Source organism: Grampus griseus (genome assembly GCF_964374135.1).
Source record: "Grampus griseus genome assembly, chromosome: 15".
In the NCBI taxonomy this organism is placed as follows: Eukaryota; Metazoa; Chordata; class Mammalia; order Artiodactyla; family Delphinidae; genus Grampus; species Grampus griseus.
In genome coordinates, this window is record NC_139009.1 from 18366849 (window position 1) to 18392169 (window position 25321).

The 25321-nt window shown below is 37.7% G+C and overlaps 1 protein-coding gene across 3 annotated transcripts in view; it reads right to left on the minus strand.

Moving 5' to 3' along the window:
- Positions 1 to 24926, minus strand: part of ITSN2 (intersectin 2) — a 158887-nt gene extending 133961 nt beyond the window's left edge. For all 3 annotated transcript variants that reach the window (XM_082671863.1, XM_082671862.1, XM_082671864.1), the window contains exon 1: positions 24834 to 24926. The gene's annotated coding sequence lies outside the window, so the exon portion shown is untranslated. The remainder of the gene's footprint in view (positions 1 to 24833) is intronic.
- Between the last annotated feature and the right edge of the window lie 395 nt (positions 24927 to 25321).

The window sequence follows — 25321 nt, forward strand, 5'->3', positions numbered from 1 at the left end:
GACATGGGTTCGAGCCCTGGTCTGGGAAGATCCCACATGCCGCGGTGCGCGGGCTTCTCATTTAAATATTAACATTTTTAGAGCCTGAGGAAAAATGTTTGCACAAGCCATCTGAACAAAGAAGGCATAAAGAGTTGCATGTCGTGGTGGAAGGTGTCACCAGAGAAGTTGGCTGAATAGCTGCCAAGAAGTGTTACAAGGCACCATATCGTAGTGACTGCAGTGTAAGTCACGAAAAAACTGGTATATAAATCCAGTTTGTTCAGTTATAAATTTAATGGCTAAGAGAACAAACAGCAGCTTTTCTTCCTATAAAGCAAACAATCATCTACTAAATTTTGGCCAGATCATTGTGTGGTGAGCAAAGGGATTTAACTGTGATTAAAATGTTTAACGGTATCAGGCATCAGCAGTCTGACACATCCACCTACACAACAGGGATAAGCAAGGACTGGGCAGTAGGGATGAGCAAACCCCCAATAATGCTTGGAATGGCACTGCCAGTTTCAGTCTTCTGACTCCCAGCTTTTCTGTATGTTACCATGATAAACCACCCTCCCTCTCAAAGTGCACATTCTTTTTTTAAGCTTTACTGCAATGGAACTTTAAACCTTTTACAACACTTAGACTTCACCTGTCACTACACTCTTCTTAGGTAGGAGGAAATTTTACCCATGTACCAGTTAGTTTTCTTCACTTCTTTCTCAAAAGGTAATGTTAACTCCAGGTTTGGAGTTGCTTACTATACAGAAAAATAATACCTAAACTATGGTGGGGTGGTCAAGAACTCCTAGAGGAGGTACTGCGTAGAGCTTCAACAGGTGAGTAAGAATTAGTTAAAGCTATAATGTTAAGAACCTTGTACTTGAACCTGTGGCTGACAAGTTTTAAAAGGTTTTAAGGAGGGACACAGTCATATTTCACTTAAAATAAGACAGTCAATTGTGAAGAAAAGGCCAAGCCTGCATCGCGGAGATCAGTTAGAATATCTGGCACAGATAAGAATGCTATCTGGCACCTGATCTAGAACAGTGGCCTCAGGAAGAGAGGAGAAGGGATGAACTGGAGAAGCAAAGAAGTGTTTAAAGCAGGTAGAACTCAGGGACTCTTTAGACATAAGAGATCATGGAGAAAAAGGAAGCAAAGAGACGACTCCCAAAATGATACTCTGTGAGACTGGGTGAAGCGTGGTGTCACCAGCTAAATAAAGTGAACACAGAAGGAAATTTCATAAATCAAGTTTTGATTACAACTTCCTCAAATACAGAAATTCTACAAACAGGGGCTTCCCTGGTGGCACAGTGGTTAAGAATTCGCCTGCCAATGCAGGGGACACGGGTTCGATCCCTGGTCCACGAAGATCCCACATGCCGCGGAGCAACTAAGCCCGTGCGCCATGACTACTGAGCCTGCGCTCTAGAGCCCATGCTCCGCAACAAGAGAAGCCACCGCAATGAGAAGCCCGTGCACCGCAATGAAGAGTAGTTCCTGCTCTCCACAACTAGAGAAAGCCCGCGCACAGCAACGAAGACCCAATGCAGCCAAAAATAAATAAATAAATTTTAAAAAATAAATAAATTCTACAAACAAGTATAACACTTTTACCTCCCCAATTTTAAATTATTACAAGTAATGTTAAACCAAAATAAGCCAAATCTTGCAAAGAAACTACTGACTTAAGATATGCAGTAGCTAGGACCCCTATTTTATTAGAAGAGAATTTTTTTCCCCAAGATTTAATTTTTTTTTAGGCAAAATATACTTTAATATATCTGAAAATACAGTTAACAATAATTTCTACCATAACTTTAAAAAAAGATTTCCTTGACTCCTTTTTGTTCTAACCTTCATTCTGCTTGATTAATTTGTAATTGCAAACTATTTACTTTGCACTCTAATATGTTTACTGCATCCACTTTTTAAAAATTAATGTTATTGGAGTATAGTTGCTTTACAATGTTGTGCTAGTTTCTACTGTACAGCAAAGTGAATCAGCTATACGTATACATATGTCCCCTCTTTTTTGGATTTCCTTCCCATTTAGGTCACCACAGAGCACTGAATAGAGTTCCCTGAGCTATACAGTAGGTTCTCATTAGTTACCTATTTTATACATAGTATATACATAGTATAAACAGTGTATATATGTCAATCCCAATCTCCCAATTCATCCCACACCCCTCTCCTGAGATTTTTTTAAATGTAGGAGAAATCCTCCAAAAGCATTACCTACAATGCATTTTATAACTGCATAAAAGCATGTGCATTTCCAAAGATAGCTTAAAGAAAAAGCACAGGCTTACAAAAGACAAATAAGGAATAGGATCCCACAGTCACAAAGCCTTTATCAGTTAGATCTAAGTCCAAAACTTACAGATCATCTATCTAGAAGCTCTAGCTAGTCACCATGTACTCTGTGAATACAACAGAATGCCACATAACAAATGCTCAATAATCACAGGTATAATCCTGAAATAAAACCAAAAAAATAAATCAAATAATGTGAGGGGCAGGGAGGGCAAATCCCCTTAGGGAAGCTGAAGGTACTGGTATTACAGAATATTCTTCACCTGGTACATGGGATTTAGCCACCCATGCATGCAGGTACTACATTATAACATGTATGTACGTAGGTTACATGTGATTGACTGTGGTAACATCTGAATATGGTAGCATAATTTGTTGGAATCAATAAGCTTCTTTTTAAAACTTTTATATATGATTTATTTAGGAATTTTTAATGCAAAATATTACATTATCTTTGCCCAACTATATCTGGATTGTTCAGATGACGTTTAAAAAATTTATTTATGTATATGTTTGCATGTGTATATATATATCAGATTATTTTCCATTATAGGTTATTACAAGATATTGAATATAGTTCCCTGTATTATACAGTAAATCCTTGTTGCTTATCTATTTTATGTATAGTAGTTTGTATCTGTTAATCCCATACTCCTAATTTATCCCTCCCCACTCCCTTTCCCCTTTGGTAGCCATAAGTTTGTTTTCTGTCTGTGAGTCTGTTTCTGTTTAGTATATAGATTCATTTGTATTATTTTTTTAGATTCCACATATAAGTGATATAATATTTGTCTTTCTCTGCCTGACTTACTTCATTTAGTATGATATTCTCTTGGTCCATCCGTAGGACCATTAAGCTTTTAAAGCCTACCATTTCATATCTGTTATGTTTATATCAATTCTCTCTGGCCTATTGTAGAATAATTACTTCACGCTTAACAATTCTAATCTATATTTGCAGAGAAATAATATCAATTGAAATTTTGAAAAATACAACAGATACATTTGATGTTTTTAAAAAAAATCAACATTTTTACATTATGTAATCATAAAAGTTACTATTTACTAAGTGCTTACTGTCAATGCAGTACACTTCATTATCTATCTGTCTTGTTCAATAGTCATTGAGAATCTAAAATATTTCAGGTTCTGTACAAGGAGCTTCACACACAGGAGCTTGTAGACTAGTCTAACAGGTGCCAGACAATGCTAGGTACCTTTGATAATACTAATAATCCTCACAATACCCCTGGAGGATGGAGATACTGTACTCATTTCACACTTGAAGAAACTGAACGATTAAATTACTTGCCAAAATTTAGTAAGTGATGAAGCCAGGATGCAATCCTAAACCTGTCTAATTCTAAAGCCCATGAACTTCCCATGGACTTTATCTGCCTTTTCCTCTCTTAAATGGGGATAATAATTAATGCTGAGTGGGTCACAGGTTCCTGCAAGCAACAGATCAACTTACTCTTGCTACATTTCTAATGGAAAAGAAACACAAGCCAGAGACGCCCTCCAACACTTAGGTCTACAAGCAATCACATACATAAATTAGGGAGTGCTAATTATTTCTTACCTCTTGGTATAACCCTCTGACAGGAGGAAAAAGATAATCAGCATCTCCCCAGTTACAAGGCTGATGTCTGTTTCAGGCATGTGTGATTGAAGTCAGCATCCAATAAACACCTCTCTCTACTCCTTAAAGGGGGTAACATGTAATGATTGGCAATCTTGGCAGTTTGCAGTTATCATATAATTTGAACACTGTGCTAATTATCAATGGTTTTAGAATATTTATGTGGAGATTTTCCTGCTCATAAGGGGAGAACTGACATTGTTACCTTTTTAGAAACCAAGAAAATATGTGTGGTAGATAGCAGGCATAAGGCAAAGACCACTGCTTCAATTTAATATAATCCAAATGCAATTTGGAGAATGTGGTAAATATATTCATACTAAGGCAGAGAAAAGTAGAAATGCTTGAATAGGAGTAGGAAATCCTTCTTCTACAAAGGGTCAGTAAGACCCAGAAGGAAAAAAAATTGTAGCCATTATAAATAAAAAGTAGTTCAATTAAGGTTGGATTTGTTTAGAAGCACAGAATTATAAGGAAACAATTACAGTAATTATTTAGTCTAAAACCCTCAATTTTCAAGATGGGAAAACTAAAAGACTTCTATGAGCTCATATAGCTAGTCAGTAGCAAAACTGGTCCTAGAAACCACATTTCTTATGTCCAATGCTTTGTTTTTAAGTTTCCCAACTTGCCTGATTATATCACCTGGGACATTTTCTAGTTCTACAGATTCCCAGGCCCATCACCGGGAGCTTGTGACTCAGTAAATGGGTCATTACATTAATTAGGGCATGAACCTCCTAAAATGGTCTTCCTGCCTTCCACAGAGCTAGTTTTTTCCACAACATCCACTGATGCCCTTCTACTTAAATTCCCCCACTGATTACAAGTTAAAGCCCAAACTTCTTAGTATGAAATATGGCACCCTTCAAAATCCCACCCCAATCTACTTTACCACACGCATCTCTAGACACTTCCCCTAGATTCAGATGTCCTAAGTACACCAACCTTTCTCCTTGAAACAGAGAGGCTTTTTTCACTCCTCTATTCCTTTGTAAAGAGCTGTCCCCTCTGTCACGTTCACCATACTTTCTTCTCATTCTTCAACTCCTAACTCAAATTTCACCTCTCCTTTGGAAGACTTATGTCCTCTCAGGTAGTTAGTCACTATCTCCTAGGTATGCCCATAACACTGTTCATCCCACAATAACTTCACTTATACTGTATCCCAATTTCACGTGTTTGCCTGTTTCACTTGTTCTGGACACAGACCATTTTTATTTACCTCTATGCCTAGTGCCTAAACCAGATCTACTTGCTAAACAAATGAACTGGGTAAATGAATAAGATGGTTGAGATATGGGGGAAAAAATAAAGAAAGCGAGGGAGGCATGGAGAAAGGTAGTACTGAACTGAATACGTATGTAGAAAAGGAACTGGTAAGAAAGCAGAGCAGGCTCCAAACTACTTCCTTGAAACCCTGCAGGCATCAGAGCTGTGGATTTTAAACCAAATTGTTCCTTGCAACATGGGCCTTCTGTAACTTGTTTATTTTTTTTCTTGTAAGTACACTTTTAGAGATAAAGGTTTATTTCCCATTGAATTCTAAAGGCTTTTTATTGGGATGAGGAGAAAGGCTTGCGTTTTTCAATTATACTTTGAATTATGTTGGTTGAATGCTGATTAGTGTAAATAATTTGACTTAAGATCTGACATTCAAATGCAAGATAATCAAGTTCCTGAAGGCATATCTTATAAAACTTGCTCCAGTGCCTCCTCCACTTCATGTGCTACACACATAAAAGGCAACTCTCCAAACTTGCTGATTAGTTTGGAAAAATGTTCTTTCCCCATCTGATTCCCAAGGAGATCAAGGTCAGTTCCACGAGAGAATGATTAAAGCAAAATACCTACTTCTTTATAGTCCTTGCAGTAATATGAAACTTACAGAGTACATATATTCTCCATACCTGTTCCCCATCTATCCATTCATTTTTTCTTTCATCCACATATCTATTCATCAAACATGAACAGTCACAGAAGTCATGACTAAGCCATTAGTTTTGGCAATCTGTTGTGAATACAGTTCCAGTATGGTGAGCTGGCTGTAAAAGTCAAGTTGAAGTAGATTAGGCAATAAACGGGAGGTGAAATGTAGGTGACTCAAGAAGTATGTTGCTAAGGGAAGGGGAAAAACGGGTGGGAGGAGAGATAAGAGGCTTTAGGAAAGAGGAAAGATTATAAGGGTTTACTTTTTAGATGGGAGAACAAAACTACTTTTAGAGGAAGAGGGAGAGATTTAATTTTGAAAAGGGAAAAGGAAAGGAGGTTACCTAACAGAAAGAAGTCTGGGTCCAGAGAAAGTTGCAGTTGACAGCTCTAGAGTATAAAGTTAGACTCTGGGACAGAATAAAATACAGGAAAAGTGGTAAAGATGAATATACGTAAGTTTGGAAACAGAGGAAAAGGAAGCTGAGAAAATGAGAAAGTAAAGCTTTTCTTTGCAACCCTTCTTTCTCTCTTTTCTTTGGGCCCAAACAAGAGTTCAAAGGGACAATAGTCCCAGGGGCCCAGGTGCCTAAACACAAATTTCTCTTCTCTACAGCCTAAAAAAAGAGAGGGTCACATGCAAATCAGTTCCCATGAATCAACCAGACATGTGCATTTCAACTTAGCTCATGCGTTATACATCAAAACATTTGTTAAATGAATGAATATGGGGAAAAAATTTCTAGGCAGAAGTAAAATACTACATGCAAAAGCAGAGGGAAGAGTGTGGTCTGGGAAAATAGGCAGCAGCTTATTCATATGAAACACTGAAGAGCTAACAACAATGCAAGGAACTGTAAGAACAGCTGTAAAAATAAGTATTGCATCAATACTTAGCTAATACGAACTACAGAAATGATGCCTGAAAGTATAGTCTTAATGCCTAGCTAAAACAAATGTAAATCAGCACAACCTTTCTGGAAAGGAATTTGGAAACATATTTATAGGCTGTCTTATTACAAAAAGAATTAAAGCCCCCACAAAAATACAAAACACATTTAAGTAAAAAGTAGATTACTAAATGAAGTAATATAGAAAATAAATGATCACTGTACTTCAAACTTTTGCATATGTTTGACATTTTTCATAATAAAAGTTGAAAAAGAAAACTAGCTTTTGACCTTCATGTATCTGACTTGACCACTGGCTCTCCTCCTTCACTGCTGTCCCCTACAATCACCAGAGTAATTCCCTGACTGCTTTAACACCTAGCTCACTATCTACTCTCCAGCATTATTCCCAAAAAATTCTTGGTGATGTCAATATTCACACAGATGATCCTGCCCATATCTTGGCCTTTAAGTCTTTGACCTCCTTTGTTCCAAAAATCTTACCCTCCATCTTATCTTAGCCATCTACTCCCAGCTCACAACCTAGGCCTGTTATTACCAGTAACTGTACTCTTCTGTAATCCATTTCAATTCTGCCATGCCCCTTTCACCAGTACCATCTCAACAGCCCCATCTCTCCAGTTCCCTAACTCCAACAATTCTTTAACCCTACCTGGACCTACAAACTATTGGTCTTATCAACTTTTCACTGTCCCTCAATCTTCCTTATATCCTCACACCCTTCCTGATGTCCTAATGTCCCTCCTTACCCAAATTAAATATCACAGTCCACCATTATAAGGAGTTAGTTGTATACACCCTCAACTTCACTCTCCTCTCTCCCTACATACTACAGATCTGGCAAAATCTCAGTCTTTTCTAAATCCAACTCTCTAGTTATTCCATGACTATATAAATGAAGTTGCTGACTGGTCTCACTTTAGATTCCTGAGCACTAACTCAAGTGGACCCTATGTCCTGCCTGACAAGTCCACATTTCCCTAGTCCATTTGCTTTCCCACTTGCTTAGATGACTATTTCACACTTTGCTCTTTCAGTCTCCCAGACTTGTAACATGTTACAAATACTTTTTATCCAGTTTGTTGTTGTACCAACTTTGTTATACCTTTTTTGTCAATCTTTTCCTTTATGACTACTGAGTATGCTATCATGCTAAGAAAGGCCTGTCTCACATCAGAAAATTGCCCAAATTTTCTTCTAGTACCTGTATATTTTTCCAAATTTATATATTTGATCTATCTGGATTTTTATTTTAGAGCGGAAAGACAAATATGAGTCTAAATTATTTTCTCCACTCTTGCACTAGTGATGTCTGTCACTTTTTCTGAGACCATTTATGAAATAATTTGCTTTTCCTAATTGATCTAAAATGCATCTCTTTTCTTATACACTAAGTTTACTCACAGCCTATATTTCTGTTCTGAGGGTCTTCCTGTGTACTCCTATCTCAGGGTTCTAATTATCATAGTGTTCGAATATGCAAATCCCTCTCTACTCACTATCCTATTTTTTCATAATTTTTGAGGCTATTCTCAGATGCGTATTTTTGCATCCTTCAGTAGATCCCGCCTCTTATCTCCTTTATTTCTAGGTATTTTATGGTTATAGTAAAAATGACATACTAACTTTATATATTTTTGGTATACAAGAAACATATTCATTTTGGTAAATTTATATTGCAATGAATACGTCTGGTTCATTTGCCTGCTTGGTCCATGGTTGTTTGTCTCATGACAAAAACATCAGCCAAATTCCAATAGGAGAGCATACTACAATATACCTAACCAGTACCCCTCTAAACTGTCAAAGTCATCAGAAACAAGTAAAGTTTGAGTAACATTCACAGCCAAGAGGAGCCTAAGAGCCATGACAATTAAATGTACTATGGTATGGGATCCTGGAACACAAAAAGGACATTAGGTAAAAACTAAGGAAAAGTAAATAAAGCATGGACTTTAGTTAATAATAATGTACCAACATTGGTTCATTAATTGTAACAAATGTATTGTACTAATTTACCAATAATGAGTAGAAGGGTATATGGGAAACTCTGTACTATCTGCTCAATTTTTCCTGTAAATTTTAAACTGTCCAAAAAGAAAAGTGTTTCCATTTTTTAAAGAAGGCAAATACCACAGAAGTAGAAGGTTTAAGGTAAAATATGTGCCTTTAACTTTGGCAACAGTCATCCAAAACAAAATACCCCACTTGGCCCATTTGTAAGAACTTATCTTAAGAAAATAATCCAAAGGAGGAAAATAGAATGCAAAGATGCATATCACAGTGTCATCAACAGTAGAAAAAAAAATACAAATAAGGTAATTTATCTAACAGAGAAAGGAACAAGAAAATAAAGTTATATTAACTTAGAATAATATACGTCTATTTACAAATGATAATTTCAAGGCCACAGTAGATAGCTAACGTTTATGATACAATGTGTTTCTAAAAAATACAAAATTCTAGAATAGGATACAAATATTCAAAATTGTTAGCACATGTCAAGGATTAGAAGAAAACCTCTTGAGAGAAATGTATAATAAACGTTTATTATACATTCACTAAATAATAATATTCATAACAGTTTTATTTATAATAGCAAAAACCTTGAAACAACCTAAACATCTGAGAACAGGAGTATGGTTAATAAATCGTAGCCTACTACTAGATAAAAACATCACAACCATTAAAACTTATGAAAATTATGAAACAACACATAAAAAAAATTCTTCCATGTAACGTGTAGACAAAAATCTACACTATGATTACAACTACGTAAAAATTACATATGGGTGTGTGTGCGTGTGTATAAACAGTTCAAACTCTAGCACCTACCTCCTCTTCCTGGAGGTTGGTGAGTGGGGCTGAAAATTCCCACTCTCTAATCCTCTAGGTCTCTCTGGTTGTTCAGCCTTATGCTGAGGCTATCTAGGGGTGCCCCTCTCAGTCACCTCATTAACATAAGCTCATGTATGATGGAAAGCAGATTTCCTATCACTCAGGGAATTCCAAAGGTTTTAGGAGCTCTGTGCCAGGAATCAGGGACAATGACCAAATATATTGGTATTACACTACATCATCTTTTTTTTTTTTGCGGTACGTGGGCCTCTCACCGCCGCGGCCTCTCCCGCTGTGGAGCACAGGCTCCGGACGCGCAGGCTCAGCGGCCATGGCCCACGGGTGCAGCCGCTCTGCAGCACGTGGGATCCTCCCGGACCGGGGCACAAACCCGCGTCCCCCGCACCGACAGGTGGACCTTCAACCACTGCACCACCAGGGAAGCCCTACACTACATCATCTTTTAACCCTATAGCCAATATCAATCACCCAGAGCCTCTCCCTCGTCAATTTCTTAGTCTATTTTAAACAATATTAAGTAACAAGTCTGTTTTACCAAAAACATTTATCTGAAATTACCAACCTCATCTCAAATCCAACCATGCCACATCCAGTGCTAAAACAGGAAAAGTATACTCCACACACACCATACTGCAGAGGCCTAAAGAGACTGAATCCAAACTGATGCCACACCAGAGCAGGGTCCACATGGGAGAGCTTCTACCGGTTACTGGTAAATTCCAATCTCCACCAAAACACAAACAGAACAAGAGAGTAAAGGAAAGAAAAACTAGTGGCCAATGGATAGAAAAGCATTCATCCATTTTCTTACTCTGGCAAGCCAATTAACTCTTTTTTTAAAATATCAATACATTTCAAGTAAAGCATGCAATCACTGCAGCAAAAATAACACTCTTAAATAGAACATCCCAATCATTCAAGAAAGTGAATATGAATAAATATGCAATGAGGACTTTAAAGGCAAACTCCAAGTTCTGACAGGGACAAAAATTACCAGGGAAGAATAAAATAGAGATATTCTAACATGGAATGAGTCACACTTTAAAAAAAAGTGTATCCAGAAAACATCTATCACTGAACAGCAACACCTAACCAAAGTAAGGTCTCACTTTCCCCAAATACTTCAAATCACAAATTTACAAATTCTCTTCACCCATCTGAATTCTTTAATTTTGAGGGGTCATGGACTTTTTTTTTTTTAAAGAAATTCGGCAAACCCAGTTTCTCTCGGAAAAAAACACAAATGCACAAAATGTGGCATACAATTTCAAAGGTTTCAGGCTTCCAAAGCCAATCTGTGGACTTTCAGAGATTCATGTAGTCCATAGTTAAGACCCTTAATTAAATGTACACTAATACCCATTTAAAAAAATTATTAGAGTGGGATAGAGTGAAAAAGAATCTGTCCAATTATGTAGTCCATTCATTCTCAAACTATTCTAACCATGGCCCACCTAAGTGGAACAAGAGATCCAACCTAGCCACTTGCTCCTATTTTCCAGTAGAAAAATAACTCCATGATGAAGAAATTATAGCAATGAAACAGTTACACAAGAGCAAAATGGTCAACAAAAATAAATCTAACATAAGTCTTTAATTACAGTTAATTCAAGAGTAGCAGAAACGGGAACCAAATCAAACTCAAGACAATCCAATGATGCAATGAAAATAGTATCCATCAGTGTGGGCGTGCATAGTAGGAATTTTTCAATTCAATTCAGTGCTGCCAAAGTTTTGTAGAGTTAACAGATTTCTTACAAGAAAACTAAGAAACCTCAGGAAGCTCTAGAAACTGGCTAGTTTTAGTTTATGAACACTAAATTTCAGTAATCCTTAATAACTCAGATTATAAGTAGCCTATAGGAATACATAAAAACCAAAGACTGTAAACGGAATAACAATAGCCCCCAAGAATTGAGGAAATGACTTGCATTTTACTTTCATTCATCAGAAAAAAGCCTTCCGACCTAGCATATGTCTTGAACTTATCTGGGAAGCAGCAACAGAATCCAATAATTTTCAACCACTGTGATTCTGTGATTCTGCTCACCAATAGTATAAAATCTAATCTCCTACTAAATTGGATCCCTCATACCTTGCTGGTGAGAAAGTAAAATGATTTAGCTGCTTTCAAAAACAATTTGGCAGTTCCTCAAAATGTTAAACATAGGTTACCATAAAACTCAGCAATTCCACCCCTAGGTATGAACTCAGGAGAAATAAAAACATAAACCTATGTCCATACAAAAACTTGTACACGAATGCTCACAGCAGCATTATTTATAATAGCCAAAAGTGGAAACAACCCAAATGTCCATCAACTGATGAATGGATAAACAGATGTGGTATACCCACACAATGGAACCTTTGGCCATAAAAAGGAACTAATTACTGACACGTGCTACAACATGGATGCACTTTAAAAACACTATGGTAAGTGAAAGAAGCTAGTCACAAAAGACCACATATTCTATTTTCTCATTTATATGAGGTGTCCAGAATAGGCAAATTCATAAGAGACAGAAAGTAGATCAGTGGTTCCCTAGAGCTTGGGGTATTGGAGGGAAATGGAGAGAGGCTGCTAATAGGTATAGGGGGTTCTTTTAGATGATGAAAATGTTCTAAAATTTGTGATGATGCTTGTGCAATTCTGTGACTCTAATAAAAACCATAGAGCTGTAAACTTAAAAAGGGTGAATTTTATGGTTTATGAATTATATCTCAATAAATCTGATTTTTTTTAAAAAAATCTGATCTTCACATGGCATACAAGGTGTTTTAGGGTTTATCTTCTGCCTACTTTTCCACTCTTGGAATACCTTCCCCTTCCACCTCTGCCCCATCTTATTCCTATTCCCTCTCTCTCTGAATCTGTGTAACTACCTACCTTCTCAGTGACACTTCTACCTACAAAAGCTTTCTTTGCCACATTCTCATTTTATCCTGTATATATCTCCATTAAACTACATACCAACTAGTAATGTAACCTTTGTTTTCACTCCTGCCCACCTCTATTAGACTGTGAGTTCCTGTGAATGTCTCTTCATCTTCATATACCTAGTGCTCAGCAGTCAGCCACATGGTAGGTACTAAAATATCCTTTAATAAACACAAATGCTTTGACTCAGAGATTAGCATCCTTTCAACTGCACTGAGGACAAGCAAGTTGACAGTCTGGAACCTGAACTTTGAAAGCAGATCAACCAATTGAGCTCTAATCCCAGGGCAGTTACTTCTTAGTTTAGTAGATTTCCACATGACATAGCTTCAATTTCCTAACCTATAAATGTGGATAATGCCAGGCTTTTTTAAGGCTCAGCTATCACGTCTGTAAAGCAACTGGCACACACAAGGCGATCATAAATGATGGCTATTACTACTATTATTTCAACATGATTTTCAACTATAATACAGTCAGTCCCCTACATATGAACCTTCAAGTTGCAAACTTTCAGATATGAACATGTGTTCGCATGTCCAATCACGTTAGTTCACATGCCGGGTGTACACTGTCACGTGCGTGCATCCTCTACAAGTGGTTGTGCTTTTGTGTACTCTACTGTACAGTACTGTATAGAGTTCACTAGTACAGTATCTTTATTTCAAGCCCAGCATGTCCGGAAGAAAGCGTAAAAGCAGCACTGACGTAGCTGGTACTGCTAAGAAGCGCCAAGCGATACCGATGGAAACAGAAGTGAAAATAATTGAGAGAGTGGAGCGACAAGAGGAAGAAGAAGTGACTGAAGAACCGAAGAGATTCATGACACAGGAAGTGGCAAGGGGATTTTCTTTATTTGAGGAGGCAGTTAGTTTTTGATGCACAGGACCTGAACGTAGAATCATACATGAAGGTTGCAGCAGCAGTTCAGAATGCGATCCAGTGCTACCGTGTCATCTATGACGAGAAAAAAAGAGCTACTACCCAAACATCACTGGATCGTTTTTTTCACGAGGGTAGACAGAACTGAATCCAGCAAGGAACCAGAACCTGTGCCATCAACTTCAGGCTTGGGTGAAATTGCAACTTGCCCTCCCTCTCCTATTGCTGATGATCCTTCAGCTCTACCATCTCCCACCTCCTCTCCCTCCTCCAGTCAGTAACTCTCCTTGCCTGTTCACTTGATGCCAGCCCCTGTATGCCAGCTGTTGTATTGTACTACTGTATTTGTCAAGGTACTGTACTGTAATATTAAACATGTTTCTTTATTTTGTTTGTTTTTTATGTATTGTTTGTGTGAAAAGTATTATAAACCTATTACAGTACAGTACTATATAGCCAATGTGTTAGTTTGGTACCTAGGCTAATTTTGTTGGACTTAGGAACATATTGGACTTACGAACACGCTCTCAGAACGGAGTTCATTCGTATATGGGGGATCTACTGTAGTTGGCTTGATTTCGCTGAACTGGTATAACAAACCACAGTTGTACCAATTACTAATAAAAAGGACATGTTTTTCTTACAAATATTGATTATATTTGAATAAAAGGTGACCACTATTTCTACCGAGAGGCTTAGGGCCCCAAATACACAAAGCATGTTGAGACTCAAAAACTTCAAAAAGAGAATTGTTCTATACAAACTTAGTTCTTAGTTCTAGTTCTTCAACTTAGCATCTTCAGTTTAAGATGTCTGAATATAAATTGTAAGTTTGGACTTTTATAAATGTTAAGTTTAGCCCACAAAGAATCAACCAATAAACGGGGCAAAAAAAGAACTGGAATGGTAAACTAATACTGAAGTAGCTAGCGCTCCAATAATATCAAAGATTTAAATTAAACCAATTTTAGAAGAATTAGTCAACAACACTGAACAAGACAATTCACCCACACGAAGGGGGAAAAAACATCTAAGAATAGCTTGTGACTCAGCCTGCATTGCTGTAAGGGGAGGGCTGGGGGTGCTGGTTATTTGGTCTATTCTCTTCTATCAGGACTAAATATTAAAGCAAAATTATTTACTTGAATGAGAAGTACAGAGGGAAAAAATTCAGGTAGATTCTTCACCTTCAAGTAAAATATCACCTCTCTGAAATAAAGATAACTTTCTAAGTTTTGAAGCCATGCAAGAAAACACAAAGGAAATAGTAAAAATTCATTTATATAAGTATTTTAAACTTCTGTTGAAAAAAAATTAAAAGATATACAATTGGAAAAAAATCACAACAAATATGACAGCCATTATTTTTAATATACAGAGAACTACTAAAATAATGAAAACAAATAAATAGACAATTTTCCAAAGAGGAAATAAAACTGGCTAATAAATGTTAACATCACTAATAATCAAGAAAATACAAATGAAGTTCTCTTTTGTTTCTCCTTATAAACTTATTAAAAAAACCCCACAACAACAGACACTAGACAGTAGTCAGGGCTAGCAAACATGAGAAGAGATGAGTACTACAGACATACTCATGGGGGTGCAAACTGGTAGAGCTCTTCAGAAGGCAGTGTGAAAATATACAGCAAGAATCCTAACAACGTTCTCATCCTGTAAGTCAATAATTTCATTTCTGGAAATCTGTCATAAGCAAATAATAATAAATGTGGGAAAGACTTTACTTACAATGATATTCACTGCAGTTATTATTAGTTACTACACAAAAAAATTGGAATATAAGCATCCAATAATAGGAGGACACACTGAGCCAAGTATTATGGTGCCACTTAAATTCATGATGATATGTAAATTATATCTCAATAACCTACTTTTTAATAAACAATTTCAGCTAGACCATATAATAACCTGGAAACTGGTTATGCTCTTATAACCTATGATATACTATAAATGTGTATTTATCATTATTAAAAATAACAGCGGCTAACGATCACTGAATACTTACCAAATACCAAGCCTGACACTCAGGTCTTTACTTGTTGTCACTGTTATCTCATTATCACTGATATCCTCATTATCAGGGCCATCCTAGAAGTCTGAGGCCCAGGACCACTCACCCACTGTGAGGCTAGCCCAAGATAAATCACACTTTAAAGGAGGTCTCAGTATAAACATTTTCATAGGCCCCTTGAGAATATTAAAAAAAATAGTTTGAAGTTAAAATTTAATTATTTCAGAAAAGAAAGGTACAGTACCCTTGACTCACCCCCCTCCCTGCAACCACAGCCCAGAGCAGCCCCAGCTGACCTAACCAAAAGACAGGTCCGATTATTATTGTTACATTTATTGAAAAGTCATTATGAGATGGTCACACTAAACATACATTATCTCTTCATCCTCATAACAACTCTAGGGATAAATATTATTAGGAAATCTCCACTTTTTAAAGAAAAGAAAACTGAGGCTTAGTGAGACTGTTACACTCACAAAGCTAATGAAAGGCTAAGTTGGAACTAAAACCCCAGACAGCACAAGCCATGTTCCTAACTACAGTGTTGTATTGTAAAACATGTACAAAAATATATATGCAAAAACAAAGAGAAAAGAGAGCGTGGATGGGAGACACCAAAATATGGTTGTCATTGGTTGTTGGACTTGGAATAACTTTTTTCTCCTACTTTTTCTCCCTCTATTTTACAAAGTTTCTTCAATCAGCATGCATTATTTTCATAATGAAAAAAAGTTTCAGTTACATGATGAGACATAAAGAGGAAAGGAATTTGAAAAAATATCAAATTAAATGACAAATAAATTACGTTGTTAATATATAAAGTGCTCACTTTTTATTCTTCTAGATCAGCAGTCAGTATACCTCAAGATTAGGCTAGTGGAACAACAGAATGTCCCTTAGTCTCTTATCAAAGCTAGAAGAACAGAAACGTAATGAACCCTGGAGAAAAAAGGAGTTGAGATCTTATCCAGTGTGCTGACAGCCAGGGAAAGGTGTGCAGGAACCCAAGTCTCCATGGACAAAAGCTGCATGGTTCCTTCTCTTCCCAAGCCCAAGGCTTCTACTTCAGGCAAAGGCTGCCAGTGGGCCTACCCCACCAAGTCACCAAACTTCCCTGGGCATTTCAAGATCTTACCAAGTTTACACCAGGACCCTCCAACTTCCCCTGTCCCCTCACACTGAAAAACGGGGGAAGTCAGAAGAGAAACTGAACACTTTCACAGTAGAAGAAATCTAGAAGGAAGATTTAACTATTCTGAACACTAGACCAGGTATGCTGGGTGAAAGAAGAACTTATTTCATCAGGCTTTCCCAGAGGCAAGGTTGATAATCCTCAAAATCACTCTAAATAACTTGCGGTTCCCCGAATGGGGAATTTCCACATCTGTTTTCACTCGGTTTTAGTCTCTGGGCCCTCCCTCTCTCCCTCCTTCCCCACGGGCCTTCAAAGCGCAGTTCCAAGGTTACTTCCTCAGTGTAAGTTTCTCTATTTTACATATTGGGAAGGTTGATTTCCTTCTTGATATCACCAACGTCATCATGAGCACCTTTAATTCAAATCAACAAATCTTTACGGAGTCATCAGAGGTATAGCACCTGTATAAGATGTGTAAGCGCAGGGAATACATAAGAGGAATAAGACGAAAACTGAGTATTGCATGTAAGTGCTATAGGTATAAAGAAAAGACAGAAGATGGGCACCTAACTTTGCCTTAAGACTAGAAAGTTGTTAGATGAGTAATCCCAGAGGAAATGAATCCTAAACTGAGTAATGAAGAACTAAACAATAGGTATCACGCAGTAGGCTAGGAAAACAGATTTTTAGGAATTGGGAACAGAAATGGTCAAGGACACAGAAGAAAAAACTGTCTGAAAATTTAAAACATAATGTCAGAGGTTTGTAAATGGAGCTAGTAATAGCACCTACATCACAGGGGTGTCGTAAAAATCAAATGAGTTAATAAATATAACGAATTAGAATAGTGCTACACATGGGGATTACAACATAAATGTTAGCTATTATCATTATCATTGATAAGAATCAATTTACAAAACTAAGAAACAAACTTGGAAAAAAATTTACACCTATAAGCAAGAGTTAATATTCTTAATATATAAAGAATTCTTAGAAATAACCAAGAGATGAACATGCCAATGAAGTGAGAAAAAGACAAATATTTCTCAAAGAAAAAAAAATTTAAGTATAATATTATTAATATTCAGTGAAAGAAAAATTAAAACAAGGGTTTTTATCAAATTATTAGATTAAAGAAAAAAAAGCCAGTGTTTCTGAGGATGTGGGGAATAGGACTGATTACATCTGGTAAGAGAACACTTTGGTACTGACAAGTTTTTCTAGAAGACAACTTGGCAATACATTTACATGGGCCTTAGGAAGTGTCCATACCTTTTGATCCAATACCACTGCAACTACTAGAAATTTATTCTAAGGAAATAATCATAGACATAAACACAGATATGGTTACAAGGATGTTAACTGTGGCACAATTTAAAATAACAACAACAAAAAAACTATAAACTACCTTAATGTTAGAGAACCAATATGAGACAATGATATGAGCACAGTATATACAGTCAGACTAAGTTCATAACCTATGGTTGCCACTTATTGGCTATGGGATCTTGGGAAAATTACTAAACCTGTCCTTGCTCAATTTTCTCAGCTGTAAAATAAGTAATAAAAGAACAGGTCTTATAGAGAGTCTGAAGACTAGATGAGCAAAAATATGTAAAGTGTCTCAAAAGTATTGATAACCAGGATATAGTAAATGCACAATAAATACTAGACATTATTAACATACCGTAGTAGCAAGCCAATAAAAATTATATTGTAGATAAATATATAATAAAGTAGAACCATGGTTTTTGATAAATGCTAGTAAGCTAAAAAGCAGATTATATAAGCAGAGTATATAATTCCATTTTTCCCAAAGAAAAATTTCTAGAAGGAGATCTACTAAAATATTAACACTGAACATTTCTCCGGGTAATATGAATTACGGACTATTATTTTCTTCTTTCAACTTCCCTGTAGCTTTCCAGTTTTACACAAGGAACATGATATTACTCATCACAATAAAAATGGTACAAACAAAAAGTCTATAGAATTTTAAAACAAACACAACATAGCACTTTTAGAAAAAACCAAATTAAGGTATCTATTCTAAACTATTTGATAAATCTCTGCTCTAGGCTCATGTTGTGCCTGAGGTTTTTGGTTTTTTGTTTTCTGGCTTAAGTTACTAGAAAATAGAAATATTAAGAGATCTGCTGGGTCCAAACCAAACAGTAAATGATAAACATTTCTGTTAAATACAATGACCTGAAATACTATTAAATTTACTCATAAAATGTGTACAATAATCCTTCCCCAATCTTGAATTCCTTAATAATTTTGAATGAGGCCAATTTACTTCTCTCGATTTACCCTCACCCACCTACCCACACATTCCCTAGCCTCATTTCCTACCTTACTTTTCTCCATGGCACTTAACAAATTCTAACTCCTAGACATTTTGTCTCTGCTCCCCCCCTTTTTTTTTTTTTTGCGGTACGCGGGCCTCTCACTGTTGTGGCCTCTCCCGTTGTGGAGCACAGGCTCCGGACGCACAGGCTCAGCGGCTATGGCTCACGGGCCCAGCCGCTCCGTGGCATGTGGGATCTTCCCGGACCGGGGCACGAACCTGTGTCCCCTGCATCGGCAGGCGGACTCTCAACGACTGCGTCACCAGGGAAGCCCTGCTCCCCCTTCTTGAATAAAAGTAGCACAAGGGCCAAGGTTTTTGTGTATTTTTTTCACTGTTTATATTCTCAGTGGTTGGGCCAGTTCCTGGCATGTAGACACTCATTATTTGCTAAAAGAATTAATTCAATACCAAGAATTACAAGTGATTTCTATTGGGTTTAACTTTTTAAAGAGGAAAGACAGTGTTTGAGAAAAAAGAAAAGAAAGTTAAAGCAGGTGGCAGAAAAGGTGGGAAGAGGGGATTTTTTTTTTTCATTGAAGCCCCTGGAAAGACAAAGATGGGGTAAAGTCAACTTAATGAGGAAAGCAATAGCAAAGATGGATTTAAGAGAGAGCTGCTGCATGTACTTTTTCAAAATGGGATTACCACCAGGTTATGAAGACTATAAAACCCAGGTATTGGAAAGTAGTGCTCAGAAAGTTTTGGGTTATCTGTCTCTAACCTAAATGGCTTTTTCCATCTCCATCATCCAAGTGACTTAGCTTTCTAGGACCCAGTGGAACCCCGGATCCTGGAGGTAGGAGCTAGTATGCTGGAAGAAGGCGGCAAAAACTCCAATTAGAATCATGGAATGAAGACCAGACACCAAAAGAAAGGAGAGGTGGTGAGGGAAAGCCTTCCAATACAGGTTGTCTAAGCATTTCACTGGAACTTTAGCAGAGGGAAAGCCTAAAATGTTTCTCGTGAGGTGAATAGAGTAAGGGAAATTAAATCTCAAGTCTTAACCATGGCTTCTCCTCTACAATTCCGGTTTTTAGGGCTTACCACAAAGTCAGAGAATGAATGCTACACAAGTGTTCCCAGCCTGCATCATTCTCAGCAAACTTAACTAATCCTGAAGTTCTCACTTATATTCACCAAAAAGTATCTCATACTTACTAAAATTAAAGTCACCTAATGTTACATAAATTGAGAAATTATTAACTTGACCTACTTAATTCTTATATTTAAGCAGTCATTCTTTTTTTTTTAACATCTTTATTGGGGTATAATTGCTTTACAATGGTGTGTTAGTTTCTGCTTTATAAAAAGCAGTCATTCTTAAGTGTGAAGGAGGAGGGGTGAGGGGGTGAAGAAAGTGTCCAAATACATACTTAAGCAAAAATAAAATGATAAAGCAACAGTTATCAGTGTCCTCCTAACTGTCGGAGCAAACCCTGCTGGGTCCTTATCTGTATGGGCTCTGCAGTTTCACACTGCCACCGTCCTTGATCATTCTTTCCCATTATCAACCTCACACTAGCCAAGCACTCCTCACACTGAAAAGCAGAAGTTATTTAAGCATATGGATTCAAAGACTTTGAAGTAATAATCCAAAGCTGTTGTTTCTTTTGCAGATATACAACATTTTCTTCTTTCAGGCTATGTTTCCCCATCTCCCCACTGCCCCAAATTAAGGGGACTAAAAGGGCAGATTCTTTGTTGGGAGATGGGATTGTGGCTAAATTCTACTCTATTTTCCAGCCTTCTTTTAGGAATGGTAAGATTAAAAATTAAGGGCTAGGGCTTCCCTGGTGGCGCAATGGTTGAGAGTCTGCCTGCCGATGCAGGGGACACGGGTTTGTGCCCCGGTCTGGGAAGATCCCACATGCCGCGGAGCGGCTGGGCCCGTGAGCCATGGCCGCTGAGCCTGCGCGTCCAGAGCCTGTGCTCCGCAACGGGAGAGGCCACAACAGTGAGAGGCCCGTATACCACAAAAAAAAAAAAAAAAAAAAAAAATTAAGGGCTAATCATCATCAAAAAATCTACAAACAATAAATACTGGAGAGGGTGTGGAGAAAAGGGAACCATCTTGCACTGTTGGTGGGAATGTAAATTGATACAGCCACTATGGAGAACAGTATGGAGATTCCTTAAAAGACTAAAAATAGAACTACCATACGACCCAGCAATCCCACTACTGGGCATATACCCTGAGAAAACCATAATTCAAAAAGAGTCATGTACCACAATGTTCACTGCAGCTCTATTTACAATAGCCAGGACATGGAAGCAAACTAAGTGTCCATCCACAGATGAATGGATAAAGATGTGGCACATATATACAATGGAATATTACTCAGCCATAAAAAGGAATGAAATTGAGCTATTTGTAATGAGGTGGATGGACCTAAAGTCTGTCATACAGAGTGAAGTAAGTCAGAAAGAGAAAAACAAATACCCTATGCTAACACAAATATATGGAATCTAAAAACAAACAAACAAAAAAATGGTTCTGAAGAACCTAGGGGCAGAACAGGAATAAAGACACAGACATAGAGAATGGAAGGGGAAGGGGAAGCTGGGACAAAGTGAGAGAGTGGCATGGACATATATACACTATATACACTACCAAATGTAAAATAGATAGCTAGTGGGAAGCAGCCCCATAGCACAGGGAGATCAGCTCAGTGCTTTGTGACCACCTAGGGGGTTAGGATAGGGAGGGTGGGAGGGAGACGCAAGAGGGAGGAGATATGGGGATATATGTATATGTATAGCTGATTCACTTTGTTATAAAGCAGAAACTAACACACCATTGTAAAGCAATTATACTCCAATAAAGATGTTAAAAAAAAAATTAAGGCCTAAAAGGCTAATTTCTTTTCCAGTTACTAGGTTAAAAAAATTTTTTAATAAATAAAAAATAAAAAGGAGACTAAGTTTAGTTTTGAAATTTCTCATCGACATAAGTTGGAATAATAACAGGTAACATTTATTAAGCACTTATACTGAGCAGAAGTCACTGTGCTAAGCACTTTATATTATATACAACAGCACTATGAGTTGGTAATGTTACTTCCCCCATTTTACAGATAAGGAAACAGAAGCTTAGAAAATTAAAATAAGTTGCTCAAGGTTGCTATTTAGTGTTGGAGCTGGGAGCAGGAGGCTTAACTTGAAAGCCTGTACTCTTATCTACCACAGTTAAGATAAAAATAAATAAAATTTTCATTGAAACACATAACATGAATATGTATTAGTGAAGAAAAGGATCTAGAAAACATGAAACTGTTGCTTAAGTAAAACAAGTTAAATGTCTGCCATCTGGTATTAGATCCCTAAATGTCTACCATAATCACTGCTAAACAGCTTCACAAATAAATAAATCATTCAGTGTCCTGATATAGCTGTGAAATTAATTTTTAAGTGAATCTCTCAAAATAATACATTTGCAAATGAAATATGCTGCCCTCTTAGAGTTGTAAAAATACATTATCTCTTGATGTATTCACTGCCCTACTTCTATTTCTGCTGTTTCCTCCCCCCTCCCCCACTTCCTCTCTGCCTTCAGATCCTTTAAGGCCCGTTCAGTTCCTCCTTCTCAGCAATACCTATATGCACACTCTTACTCAATAGGACTCTAACATTAGTCGCTGTGCTCTGTAGTTAAAGGATGACAAAAAGTCAGGAATGAACTCAAGTAAAAGATACAGCGTTTCTGATGCATCTTCATCTTTAGAACTATTCTTTTACAGAACTAATCCTAAACATGATTTTTCTACTTCATACTTGGAATCCACCTTTAACAATTAACACACAAAAAAATCTGCCTTTTTTAAGCTTTTCTTCATAAATAGTTATTCCATACATTTTTCCATAAATAAGGTATTGAAAAGATCAGAATATAAAAAAGAAAAACAAGAAAATGCACTGTTGTATGGTAATAAAATACCCCATTTTGAGAAATGTAATTAGTTTATTTTGAATCATTCCTGGAACTTGTTAATATAAATGCTTTACAAGTAAATATAGTATATAAAAATGCTAGTTACTTATCGATGGAATAATATGTACTTTCATTCATCTATTCAACAAATATTTATTGAATGCCCAAATAACCTTTTGTTTTTGTTTTAATTTCTGAACCAAGATGAGTGTACCAGATAAGGGAACAGGTGCTGAAGTTAGAAGGATCCTGGTTTGCAACCTGGCTCCTGTACTTACTAGCTCAGTGACCTAGAACAGCTCAGTTAACCTAGAGTAGTCAGTTAACCTTCAGGTTAACATTTCATTTATCTATTTGATGGGAGGGAAAGAACTACTCATAGGGCACAGCACAGGGCCTGGCAGGCAGTAAGTACTCAATAAATGACAAGAATGGTAAATACATTTTAATACTGAGGAAAGAAGCTGAAAAGGGAGATGGCCAATAATGGTCTTTTTGTCTTACTAGAAAGAAATTTGTGAAACTGTATTAAAGATACAATAAAATAAAAATCTTAAGGTTATGTAAGAAAATTTCCATTTTAAAAAAGAGATATGATAAGTATATAGAGTGAAAAAACTAAAAAATAAAGGTAAGGAAGAAAGAAAGAAATGGGTAAAGAAGATCTTGAAAGCTACTGAGTTTGGGTGACAGATGTATAGAGGTTCCTTTTACTATTCTGATTCTGTGAAAATACAAAAATTTTTAAAACCATAATTCCAATCCCAGCACATGCCTAACACATTTCCTCATATTCAGGAGAGATCAGGATTTTATCCTTGAGATGTGCTGAACTAACAATAGTACCTCCCTGCTCAATAATTCAGTACAGGTCAAGTTTTCTCAGACAATTCTACCTTTCGTTATAAAGGTAAACAAAAGGAACAATTACATGCATTAAAGTATAAAATGCAACCTCTTCTGAGGCTCATTAATACTACACTAAAACAGCAGCCATGCATATTTTTTCCATGTCCTCTAAAAAAAACACAAAATTCTGTTTGTCCTTAAACGAAGCTTTTAAAAACAACTTGCACCTTACATACTTTTGAAATAATAAAGGATATATGTCAATCATATCTCAGTAAAGCTGGGGGAAATAAAGAAATGACAAGAAAATCGTAGGCACAGCCAAAGAAACTTAGCACATCAGAACTGCTACTATCTTTAAATTTTGAGGGACGTCATTATTAATTTATGTAAAGGTTCTACTTTATGTTTCTAGATTGCGTTTAGGTTTTACCACTGATTAACAACATAGCAAACAAGCACAGGGAGAGAGGCAATTAATTTTCTTAAGAGGCTTAAGAGGCTTAACCTACAGAGTCTAGGCTACCTAAATTAAGCTGACTGGGACAACATAAAATTTCAAGGCACACCTTGCCTATTTCTGGTTAAGCAAGTAAACACTAGTAAAAAACTAGAGCATTTAGTAAAGCAAACATTTTTGTGTTAACCTTAATTCCTATCACAAAGCGGTTGGCTCCATCAAAAATATTCCTAATTCCTAAACGATACAAGTTTCAAATGAAGCATACTTGCCCTCAGCAATCATTCGACGATAAAGCACAGGATTAATAAATCCCAATACAGCATCTTTCTACAAAATGCAAGGCCATCTGCAGTTTCAGCCTCGGTTTACCCATTCACTATGCATATGCAGGCGTCTTTTAAAAAAAATTATAAAAGCAATAAACTTTACTCTGGTCCAAGAGATTACATCTCTCCGTGCTTCCTGTACACCCTGGGAAGTCAATAGCACTAAAGTCAAATTGTAACATTTCCCAACTTTGGTTTAAGGTGAGCGGTGGACGCCGAGCATCCGCCCACTGGCCTCTCGTGACTCGGGCTACTTTGACGCACCAGGATGCGGCTCACCTGACATTCCGCACCAACCCTTACCAGGAAGGAAAACCAACTCCGTGAAAATAAAATGGGGCTCCGAGGAAGCATGCGGGTGCCCCTCAGGGCTGTCTCTCTTCTGCCCGCACCCCGAAAGCGAGGGGGCTACGCCGCCCTCGGCCCGCCGCGGCGTCCGCACCTGCCAGAAGAGGCCGCGGCCGGGGGCCGGAGCTCGGCCGTGGAGAAGAGGCAGCCCGGCCCCGGCCTCTCGTCGTCCGCCCTGGCCCCGCCGCGGGGGCAGGAACCCGGCGCCGGAGGTTTCCGCCCGGCGCCGCCAAGCCCGCCAGGGGCCTAGCTCGGGGGCCGCCCGGGCTCCCGAGGGCCCGTCCGTGTCGTGCGGGGCGCCCAGCCCGGCCCGCGAGCCTCCCCGCGGCGGACGCGGTGGCGTCCGCACCTGCCCCGCGCCCTGCGGCAGGCCCGGCAGCAGCTTCACCCACCTGGCGCGCCACCGCGCCTCCCGCACG